Below are 12,716 nucleotides of genomic sequence, written 5' to 3'. Positions count from 1 at the left end.
TGACATATCAATGAACCCCTATTTGTAAACGGTCATCTAGTAGGAGACCCGCCTACTTAATAAATTTCGTGGTTAATATTCTATCCCTTGCTATAGCAGTTTCTACATATAAAGTTTGTAGACGCATGGGTTACTGATTAGTAACTACGAAGACGGCCGTTTCACGCGTCTTGTACCATGGGAGAAATGACTTAAAGCACATTTGTTTCATAAACATCGTATATGGCAAGAGTTTTTCACACATTATATTATAACACCGAATTAATATGGTTATAACTATCGTAATTATATTCATGAAAATAAGTTTGTCGTCTTTGATTTGTGAAATCCGTGAAGCCGCCGAAGTGTGCTATCTCAGTATTTTCATGGAAGTGTAAGGTCTTTGGTGGGAAGGCGGGAGCGAATTTCATGTAGTGTTTTGTGTAAAGTATGTGCGGTTGTTGTTCACTTTTGGCTGTGATTTGAAAAGGATCGGTTGTTTCAAGACCGGTGAGGTGAGTGCGAAGAAATTTTCATTTGTGGATTAACTGTAGGAGAGATGTATGTTAAACCTTTGGTTCTCATTCTTATGTTCTAAGAGAAATGTATTGTCAGCGATTGAATAAAGAATTTTTGTTTCTGGACAATCCATTGTAATTCAGCGCTACCATTTATCTCGTTGAACGTACAAGGAATGTATGTGTTGGTTTTGTCTTTTAACGTTTAGTGATCAAATGATTTTTTTTGTCATTTACTCTGTTTTGTCGTGTAGCATGCTGCATTTCACATATAGTATGGATGATGATCCTGCTCAATCCTTAGCATGTAAACACGTCTTTAGTACCCTGTGGATTTATATGAAAGATTTGCTTCTTCGGAACTCCCCAAGGACGTTGTTTACGATAGAAAACACGACCTCTTCGTATTGCCGTGTGATTGTCTATATTTAAGGATAGTATACCTTTTTGTGCTCCATGATACTATATAAGAAGTAACGAGAACAGCATTGTGAACTTTAAAAAGTGTTAAGACGCTTTTCAGTTGTTGAAAACCTACCTTTTGTTTAGTAACAATTTTTTGGATTTAACAACGCTCAAATAATTGACTGAATGTTGTGAAGAATAGTGGCTTTGAGTTACTGTAGTTTTGTTTTATACCAAATAAAACAACCATCTAATCCCAGACACAGAGAGAGATTGAGCAGGCGGGGGCTGGGGGAGACGACTGCTCATGACATTGCCCTGTAATAACCCTCATTGATTATTCGTATTACTGTTTAAGTACTTTATTTTATTCTGCCACATATGGATCTATATCAAACACACATGGCAGTTCTGTTTTTGCAGAAATGTGAATTTGTATCGCTTTACTGTATTAACAGGGTAGCTACATTCCTTCAGTTAATCATTTGTGACAAAGTAGGTCATACAGTCGCATTACCTTGCTCATTTGAGAATATTGTCTCTGAAAGACTGATATCAAAACATTCTCGTGAAATTCCCGTACTTCTTTTTACCAACATTTCATTTCCATGTCGTTTATAACTCAATTTTTTCTGAGACCATACAAGAGTGCAAATAGGGTTTGATATGGCCTAGCATTTTTATAGTAATTTCCGTATGCATCTGTTGGCGGTAAGGAGAAACACGGTATATCGTTCTATATATAGAAAATAGCTCTCTGTAAATGATTTCCGTAATTAAGTTTGTAAAACTGCGAGTCCTTGGTGGCCGTGGGCGCAATCGATTTCTCATCAGTACGTGAGTTTTTGGCGTACAAAAAATTTATGAAAAGGCAGTCATCGGCGTGAGTCACGTGTATACATTAAAATTAATGTCGTAGTGAAATATGCACGCGTATAAAAACTGCTTGCTTCTTGGCGACAGCAGTAGACCAGTGCCCCAATAACGGCGCATGCGCATTGGCTATTTCGTGTTGCGCTCAAAGGAGTGGTTCGTTGCCCCTTCACTTGGAGTTTTGCTTTCGAGTGCGTACATGTGTGTGGTGTGGTGACAATTAAGCAGATGTTGACCTGGAAGACAAATCAATCAACAGCGAGATCGACGAACACCGGCAGCATATTTGACTAAGAATGTATGTTTGAATATGATTTGCTCGTAAATAAGTGTTGTTAAAACTCATATTACGTTTATAATGTATATAATACATTATATATTACTTTGTATTATCTTCTAAATTGAACGTTACTTATAAAATTGTAACAATAATATGTTACATATTTATCATACTGAATTAAATATTAATGAAATAATTCATAAGTTGTGTAAACTACTTGTGTAGCAATTAGATAAAGAACTGAGTTACGAAATTTCTGCATTCAAAATTCTCATTGGTCTCATGTGCAACGTGGCTACAATGGCCATATTGATTTACAAGTGAACTATTGACTTCGTGAATGAAAAGATGAGCATGGTGTAAGTGCTGAACAAGCACTTAGCATAGACGAATCGGTGTCTTTTTTTCCATTTGTATGAATATTTTTGCACCATGAGTCTTTTATTGCAGAAATTTTCAACTTTATGCACTGTTTAGAAGAAATTGTAAGATATATTTAGTTTAACGTTGTTATCATTATGTATGCTAAATATCTTATTTACGACTGTTACTGGAATTCACGCATTAAAACACTACAACTATATCGCCGCTATCTAACGCCAGTCGTGGAGCTTCTGTAACAACGCACAGAGCAGCAGGTTCGTTTGTGAATGCAGTGGCAGGAAACGGCCATATTGATTTTTAAGTGAACGATCGACTTAAAGAAATTGTCGACATTGGACAACTGCTAAGCCATCAGTGAGCATGTAACATAGATGAATCTTAGATTGTAAGACTAATATTTTGCTGAACGTTGTTGCCATTGTGTACGCTATAGGTCTTATTTACGACTGTTACTCGAATTCACGCATTAAAACATTTTGGTAACCTCTACTCATTAATGCTAGTTATTGAGCCACTGTCACAGGTCACAGAGAACTGTTTTTCATCATTCATAAATGCAGTTCAAGGAAACGTGAATTTTTCAATCATTATAACGTAGTCTTCCACGATTTTTTATAGTGAGTTTAATTGTACAGACTGTTTTTTTGTTGAGCTGATCCATCTGTGTTTTTCGATGTCGGTATCTTAGTCTAAAATTTGAACGTGTGTGCAGGCGCTCTAGCACTTGTTTATCTGTTGGTCCCCCTTGTAGATGGTTCCATATGCTAAAGTGGAAATGGGATTTTTCGTGGTTGTCTGCTAGAACAGGCGAAACAGTATAAGCATCAAAACTAGAATGATGGATCAACTGTTTTCTTTACAATTTACGTTTCGTCCTATCAAATGTATTTAAACTGCTTGGTTGCTTGGGTTTGGAGTGTAACATTAAGTACAAAACCTTTCAGTTACCAGTCTTGGTCTTGAAGTATCATTTAAATCAACAATGTTGATGTAACACTGTTAAGAAGTATATAAAATTCAAATTCAGCCAAGATTGTTGCACAATACACATTGCTTCAGTCTTTGTTGGAAGCTATGTTGGGGAATCCCCTATTCATGCCTTACTGTATTTGTAACTGATTTTGTAGCAGTCAGTTACAATATGTAAACAGAGCAGACTAAGTGTTTATTTTGGCTATTTGTGCTAGTATTTTCTTTTTAAAGCTTACCCGTAGTAGAGCTTAGTGCCTTGTCATTTGGGTGGTTGCTGGGATCATAATTTACTGATCAAAGTAGAGAAATGATTAACATACTGCATGCTGGACTTGAATTCTCCAGTTGCAGGATCCAAATCCCTGTCCGCTTATGTAGTTTTTTATTGTTCCCAAAATCGTTTCATTTGAATGATGAAATGGTTTCGCCTCTAAGGCTATGAGGATCCCTTACCTACGTCAACAACAGTGAGTGGATGTTCTTCCATCTACATGCAATTAATCTCATATATATATGGACTGCTAGTGCCCACACGTTCATACTTTATTATCTCATGTTTAAGTTTTAGAAACATTGCCAACTGAAAACCACAGTGTCACTGTAGTTTGTCTCCACCCCACCCCCCCCCTCTCTCTCTCTCTCTCTCTCTCTCTCTCTCTCTCTCTACTTAAGAGCTGGTCGCTGTGGCCGAGCGGTTCTAGGTGCTTCGATCTGGAACCACGAGGCTGCTACGGTCACAGGTTCGAATCCTGCTTCGGACATGGCTGTGTGTGATGTCCTTAGGTTAGTTAGGTTTAAGTAATTCTAAGTTCTAGGGGAATGATGACCTCAGATGTTGAGTCCGATAGTGCTTAGAGCCATTTGAACCATTTCTCTACTTAAGTCTTGAAGAACATAAGGTTTTGTTTAGCTCTGCTGTGCACTAATGGACCTTCACTGCAGTGTCTGGTACAGCAGTTTTTCTTTGTTAAGGAATTCATTTACAGCCAGCCAATTTTTCATTCAGAAATAGATTTAAATCTAATTTTGTGAAATTTATTTTGTGCACAGTTACTGCAACTTTAATTTAATCTGGTGATGTAATGTTATATTTCCCAAGTGAAAATAGTTTTGGTTTTGTTTTCAACAAATATTGTAGTTTTTGCCAAAAACACTGAGATCTCTTCTGCTTTTGTAACTTATTACCTGAAGTAAACTAAAGCTATCGTTTTCATACATTTTTGTTGGCATTCTGAAAGCTATCGTTTTCATACATTTTTGTTGGCATTCTGTGTGAAGTGTCATAAGTAACTGGCACATAGTCTTAGTGATTTTAGTTGTTTTGAAGTGTAAATAATCACACTTCTTTTATTTTACTGCTTCCCAAACATGTGTAGGAGACACAGATAAACTAAAATGTGCCATTACACACCATGGAGAAATAGCCGCTGACAGAAGGTTCTGAGTAATTCAGATCTTGGGGTGTGCACTGTTAGATCCGTGATACCTTAAGGGGGGGGGGTGAATTGGGATTTTGGTTTGGAAGAGCTCAGTGACCTTACCCCCTCTTTTTTTTTTTTTTTTTTTTGGAAAGGTTCATTAAATTACGAAGTCAAACTTCTAGATTAAATGATGAATAAGCATTGTAGGATTTGTGCTGTTAAACTGTTAATAGGCATATTTGACTGAATATCTGTATATAAATCACAAAATGGTTTTTTCACCCATGAGGATTGTGAAAAGGAAACATTGGAGTTAAACGTTCTCCATGTAGTTTCTGCAGGATTCATTGTAATAACAGGCTCACTGTACCTCCCGAATATTGTAAGTGATGGTTAAAAAGGTACAGTTGAATATATTGGATATAGGCCTAGCAGTTTGTGTTTTTGATTTAGCTCTAAGCTTGTACCTAAGACCTGTTGCCTTCTAGCATGAGCAGCTGGAGGTTAATGTTCTGTGGGGAATGTATCCAGTTAGTCGTTGCGATCACCAGGGCCCTCAGGGTAAAGGCAAAGTATGTTTTAAATTAAGGTTTTGTGACCTTGAACTACCAGTCTTTCCTTGTAATTGAAGACTGGACCTAGTTTTGTCCATACAGGTTGGCTGTTCAGTTAATATATATATCAGATAATGTTCCTGTGGTACCTGGGTTGTGAGCAGCTTAGCTGCAGTACTTTGTAGATTTACTAGCCACTGAATTCTGGTGATCTACAGAACTCAAAATAGCTCACTTACATCAATTAAAAGTTCATGCTACTAATGTAAAATTGCTGCCTTGGTTCTCTTTTCATTTATTCATATTTGACCTATTTAACCATTTTTCAATATTATGTTGAAAGTATATCTAATCATTTAGATTATATTCATTATGCCATACACACCACATTTATTTACATTACAATGGTGTGAGAAGAAAAAGGAAAAAAGACATTTATTACACTCGATGATTAAAGGAAAAAATAACACTTGACAGCAAATAGGTTTTCAGTCAAATGACAATATTGTCAATTTTTCTCTGCTGTTGGATAGATAGTGCTGCCAGTCTTTTTACACTTCAGAGGTGTTAGAAAATAGTCTCTCACTTTCTGCATTGGCACATGGAATCCAAATAGCCTTCTGGCTATGAACTACTGATTATCAACTCATGTTGCATACAAACATTTGACTATGTCAGCAAGACCTGATGACTGAATAGACAGTTGCTTTTTAGCAACATTCTGAAAAGATTTATACTGTTCAGAGTAACTGCGGTACAGAGCCAAGTCATTCCAGGTACAGACTGCAAGATTCTTCCCGTGTCTACATTAATGGTGTTTGAGCTTATTGTCCTGGGGTTAAAACATGAATCTAAGGCTTTGAAGACTAATTTATTTAGATGTGTGACTGAGTTGAGAATCTCATCAGAAGTTGCACTGAGCACTTCAGTCCATCCTCCATTCATTTCTGCATGAAGCACTTGCTCATCAATTAATTATCTATTATATTCTTTGATGAATATGGTCTCCACAAGAGTCCAGTTCACTTTGTCATCTGACAACAAATTAACACTCAAAATACCTGCATTAGGCATCTGTCATAACTGTGGAAAAATTTATTCATTTCTTCAGAATATTCTGCTGTGTAAGTTCCAGTGTGTTCAGGCTGGAACAGGAGTAAAGTTTGCATCTCTGTTACTTTCCTTCAGCAACTCCAAATACAAATGTTTCCTGTCACTGGTGTTCAAGAAGGCAACACATTTGTTCAAGTATCTAGTATTGCGTCTCATTACTGCTTTCACATCGCCGTACAATATATTGTATTTCTAAAGACCTCCTCTCCCCACCTCCTTATCCTCACCCCACCCCCACTCCCACAAAAGAAAGCTGTGCAAACATAAGAATCTTTGTACTAGCAATAAAATTTTATGTTTGTATCATGCTTTGATACTCAAGAACAGTGAAAACACAACAGCCTTTTCAGTTAGTGGTCTCATTGATTAATACCTGGTGTACAAGTATGAAATGCCATTTTCTGTGGTCAAGAATGTGTTAAATTCAGAAGAATGATAGTGATTTAGCCAAAGTATGCCCCATTGTTTGTTATACATTTTTCCCAGCTTTTGGGCAATTTGTGAATACCAAGTCAGTAAAAATTTTCCCCTTTTGCTGCGAACTGTTCATCAAGCCCTTTTTTCACATCTTCGTACAAACCAAAGTGCTGCTTAGCAAGCGTGTGACCCATCGATGCAAAAAGTGATAACTGGAAGGAGCCAAGTCTGGTGCATAAGTAGTATGGGGTACAACTTCCCACCCAAGTTCTTCCAACATGCCGCTAACTGGTTTGGCCATAAGTTAAGGAACATTGTCATCAATAAAAATGACTGTGTTACCTCTTTGTGTTGTGGCCGTTTTTGATCAGCAAATGATTCAAATTGGTCAATTTCTGTTGGTAATGTGTAGTATTAAGTTTCCCCAGGTTTTAACAGCTCATAGTAGACTAGACCCACCTGGTGCCACCAAACACAGAGCATCGTCTTTGTCAAAACGTTTCAGTCTTGTCCATGTGGATGGCTTCCCTTGGTCTACTCATGATTCTTTTGCGCTTGGGATTCTCAAAATAAATCCACTTTTCATCCCCTGTAACTATATAATGCAGAAAGACTCCTTTTTTTACTGAGTCAGCAAAGTCTCTCATGTGTTTTTGCACTTTTCCATTTGCCTGTCATTCAACTCATGTTGTTGTACCCATCTGCTGGTCTTCTGAATCATAGCTGATTGGAAACATTGACTAATGCCCAATTGCTTGGTGAGTTGTTTTTGTGTTTGCGAATCATCTTTGTTCAACATTGCTTCCAGTTCCACATCTTCATATTGTGGTGGTGGTTTTCATGTTCCTTGGTTGCAACATCAAAGTCATCATTTTTGAAACACCAAAACCGTCATTCACATGCATCTTGCACTGGAGCATGTTCACCATAAGCTTCTTGAAATAATAGGTATGATTCAGCAGCAGTTTTTGTCAAATGAAAGCAAAAAGTAATGCTGTCCACCAGTGCTCCTTGTTTCCTATAAATTTCGACATATTAAACACAAATCTATGCACACACTTTTCCAAATTATCACTTGTGCACATCTGACTCTTAGGAATAACACAGCAGAATATGCAGGATAGAATCTTTATAGCACAAACTGCATTGCTGTGACATCTGTCATCTGATCTTCGCATTTCATACTTCTACACCTGGTATAATGACGTCTCTTTCTGCTAGCTTCCCCATTACATCATTTTTTTGCCATTGTTTTGAAGGCACAATAGTTTTCCATGTTGTATTTACACGTGGGTCGTTATCAGCACCAAAAAAGAGCAGTTATTTTAGTAGTTATCTAATTTGTTAAAATATTTGATACTGCTCTCGAGCAAAATACATTACTTTATTAAATACTTGGTTTTAACTGTTAGTAGTTTGAAGATAAATAATATTTTTGTCACCAAAATGCTGCACATCTTCCTTGAATTCATTCATCAACTGTAGAAAATCTTCATCTTCCAGTTTTGTGGAATGGAATGTCGGCCATCAAAAATGTTCCCACTGGCCTTTGGGCCAGATATCCACAGTAGCTTTCCTTCTTATTTGAAGCTTCAAAGCTGCATCTAAGCTTTATTGGGAGACGAGGCTGCTTTTATGCTTTTCACTCTGTACGAGTTTCAAAATAGCATCTGTTGTAGTATTTACAAAAAAAATCTTATCAAGTGCATAAAACCCTTCACTTTGAAATTCCCATGCTCTGTCAGCCCCATCACTGCAGGCTTTGGTTTCACAGTTGTGAATTAGTTCAGTACACATACACATCACAGAGTTCAGCACATAATGACTGCAGACAGAATTTGTTCTCATTAAAGATTTTTTTTTTTTTTAGAATTTGGGAGAAAACATCAATACTGGGGGACGGATGGTGGGCAAAGTTTGAACATCAATGTGAAACAGGCATGCGGCTGAAAAGCATGTGGCAAAATGGATTGCATCTCGATAAGTATTTGTATAGATGAAACTTCCTGGAAGATTAAAAATGTGTGCCAGATCAAGACTCGAAATCAGGACCATTGCCTTTTGATAGCACATGCTTTACTGATGAGCTACCGAAGTGTGACCCACGGCGTCTCTTCATAGCTTTACTTTCAGCCATATCTGCTCTCCTGAGTTCCAAACTTCACAGACTTCACAGAAGTTCCGTAAAACTTGAAGGACTAATGCTCAAGGAAGAAAGGATATCACTGAAGCACACCTTTGCCAAAGCCACAGTGAATTTTTACTCTGCAGGTGAGTGCACTGATTTGAGACCTCTTGCCAGATTAAAACTGTTTGCTAGAGTACTGGCAGAAGTAAAGCTGTGTGGGGAGGTTCTGAGCTGTGTTTGGATAGCTCAGTCTCTAGACCACTTGGCTGCAAAAGGCAAAGGTCCAGGGTTCAAGTCCCAGGCCAGCAAACAATTCTAATCAGTTAGGAAGTTTCAAATCAGCACATATACTGCTGCAGAGTGAAAATTCGTTCTAGAGTTTCAAATTTTTCTGTAAATGCAGGAATTGCAGATGACTTTTGAAAATATCAAAACTGCTATGGCGATATTAAATAATAATTTCATTAATTACTACACATCATAAACTGAGTTTACACTGTGATAGATACTTAGTTCATCATGCTTTTACACATAAATTGAACACTGAAGTGATTTGTATAATCGAAAGTCAGATCATGTAATATATTTGCATTTTCAGTTATTTTGCTTTTGTAAGATAAACTGGCATTATTGGTATTGAAACCCTCATTCAACCATGATTATCACAATGATATCATGCACATTATTGTTTAATCTCTGAGCTTGACACCGAGCTGGCACAAAATGCCTTCAGTAACAACAACCATGTCACAAACATTGCTGCATATAGCCACCACAGCAGGTGCCTGGTTCATGCAGCTGTGCTGATAGCTGTTCAACAACAACAAAGGCCGGGTTTTGCATGGAAATACTGCAAGTGGATGTCCACCAAGTGGCAACAGGTGGCCCTTTTGTGAGAGTCACTTTTTATTCTCCATTGGACAGATGGCCATTGGCTTGGACAGCATGAAACATCTGAAAGCGAACACCTTGCAGCAATCTGAAGGGTTCAGTCTGGAGGGTGTCAGGGTATCATCATTCTGGAAAGTACAGGGTATCAACAGAAGTATGCACGTATTCTTAGGGCCCATGTCCATCCCCGCATGCAGCTTCTTTTTCTTCTGCACATTGGCACCTACAGGCAGTACAATGCAATGTGTCACAGCTTGCAGTGTATGTGCATGATTCAAAGAGCACCAGGCTCTGTGGGGGTCACCTCAATCAGGCTGTTTATGCCGTGAATCCTCAACAGAAATCTAGTGCAGCTGGCCATGATATTGGAGTCGGTACGGCTCCACATCCCTTTTGGTACCTTCTGAACCTCGTTGATTGTTTTCATGCATGTCTTGCAGCAGTCTGCACTGCAAAAAGGTGGTCATTGAGGCTGTTGACAGGTGGTCACATTATTGTAACTGGACTGTCAATCTATGAAAACAGTTTTGAAAAATGATCTGAATTTCCTTTGTCATGCTGATTCCTTCCAGTGACAGTTTCATTCTGAATGCTTGTATACGGCCTTTTAAATGTGTTACCGGCAGATCCTTAGCCTGAAATGTCACATTAATTAGATGGCTGGTTATGTTGGTAAGGAATGTGCGGTCACTTTTGCATGAAGACCAGTTGAGAAACACAGGTACACACTTCATAAAGGTATCTATCCACATTTAAAAGAAAAAAAATAGTTGATTTAACAGCTAGCCCCTACGAAGCCACTTCACCTTACTGTAATAAGGCAGCGTACTTTACTAGCTGTTGATATCTTCAAGAAAGGTCTCTAATAGATGCTTTGAAGTTTATGCTCTCATGTATTATTAATTGTATTAGTTCTAGAAACTATAGTCTGATTGAAATTACTTGATAGTTGACATCTCTCATGTCGGAGCTTGTTTTTCCCAGTCAGAACCCTAAATATCATGCCCGAATTGTTCGCCATTGCCAAACTGCCACATCAATTGGACAGTTCCATTCTTTCTTGATGTACAGGGTTAGCCAGTAAAATGGGAAGATTTAAATAAGTAACTGATTCTTAAAGAAATTTTTTTTAATTTAACGATTATAAATATAGAGTACAAAGGTAGCCGTTTACTGTACAATAAGTGAAAAAAAATTTTTTTTGAACATAACATCTGCCAAATGCCCTCCATTGCAATCTATGCACTTCTGCAGCCAGTCCTGGAAGTTTCCCATGACATTTTGCAGCATATTAACTGGTATTCCTTCAAATTTCGTCCCGAATTCGTTGTTTTAGGGCTGAGATAGTTCTGGGTGGATCGTTTTGAAAAACTATTGTTTTTAAGTAACCCCATAGAAAAAAATCGTAGGTTGTCAAATCTGGAGAGCGAGGGGGCCAAGGGATATCCCCACTTCAGAAAATGACGCCACCTGGAAACAAAGCATTCACAGCAACTCTTGCAGTGAGGCTTATTGCCCTTTCTTGTGGAACATTGTGTGTTCATTCACTGGAATATGGGCAAGTTCTGGCATAAGAAAGTTCTGGATCATTGCAATGTAACACTGAGTTAACAGTCATAACACTTCCATTGTTATCCGCAAAGAAAAATGGGTCTGTGATTCCTCTTGCTGACACTGCACACCTAACCGTCACTTTTTGAGCATGAAGAGGTGTTTCATGAAGTGCGCCAGGGTTTTCCTGCGACCAGTATCTGAAGTTTTGTTTATTAACAAAACCAGAGAGGTGGAAATGAGCCTCATCGCTCATCCACAAGTGGTTTTCTAGGTCATCATTTTCTTGAAGTCTTCTGGCCATTTCCACACAAAATTGTAATCGTTTCTGATAGTCACTTGGTTTGAGAGATTGCAAAATATGTATTTTGTATGGGTGAACATGTAAATCTTGACGAAGAATCCTTCTCACCAAAGTGTTACTTATTCAAAAACGTAGAGCATGTTGTTTGGCAGATCGGTGTGGACAATGCCTGTTGAACAGCAGCGATGTTTTGAGGGGTTTTTGCACTCCCACCTCGTTTTTTAGACGTTGATCCAGTTTGTTCAAGGTTGTTTATCCATGAACGAATTGCACTATCCGAGGGAACAGGCCTGTTGCGCGGTATGTTGAAATGGCGACGAAAAGCACGCCGCGTTTTCACCAAACTCTCACCATTCGTATAATACGCTTGAACCGCGTAGCCACAATGTTCACCCTTCCAACGATCCATTGCAACTAAATGGCGGGACATGCAGGTAGAATGGAGCCGGCACCATTACCCCCACTACTCACATTCCAGCTGTCCCCCTGCGGGTCCGGGGTACGAATAGGCCCGAGGTATTCCTGCCTGTCATAAGAGGCAACTGAAAGGAGTTTCAACTGTTTCGGCCTCCTAATAGTAGGTCCCCCTTGGGGTTTGACCTCAGTTTTTCAAAATTCTACAGAAGTACGAGCCTTTTGGGGAAGGACGCCTTACGTGGTGTATCACTGGACCTCAGTGCACTAAGACCTTGGCACTCAGCATTGTAACGGCGTTGTAACCCCACTCACTATTCCTCAAATTGGGCCTAAATGCCTGATGGGTTGCACAAGTTACGCCCATAGTGCGTCCCCATCTGCACCTACGATCATGATGGACCTTCCATGGCACCCGAAAACCAGCACGGTAGCCAGCCCATTGTGGTGGGGTCGTCATGTACCCTCTAGTTTGTAGCCCCCTGACGACACAGGGATCGTACTGCCGATAC

General features: G+C 38.8%; 1 protein-coding gene across 1 annotated transcript in view; it reads left to right on the top strand.

The window, feature by feature from the left end:
- Positions 1-429: 429 nt before the first annotated feature.
- LOC126254107 (uncharacterized) overlaps positions 430-12,716 on the top strand; it is a 285,482-nt gene continuing 273,195 nt past the window's right edge. The window contains exon 1 of the mRNA XM_049955283.1: positions 430-494. The gene's annotated coding sequence lies outside the window, so the exon portion shown is untranslated. The remainder of the gene's footprint in view (positions 495-12,716) is intronic.

Source organism: Schistocerca nitens, chromosome 1 (genome assembly GCF_023898315.1).
Source record: "Schistocerca nitens isolate TAMUIC-IGC-003100 chromosome 1, iqSchNite1.1, whole genome shotgun sequence".
NCBI classification, from domain to species: Eukaryota; Metazoa; Arthropoda; class Insecta; order Orthoptera; family Acrididae; genus Schistocerca; species Schistocerca nitens.
This window is presented reverse-complemented; position numbering and strand designations above follow the sequence as displayed.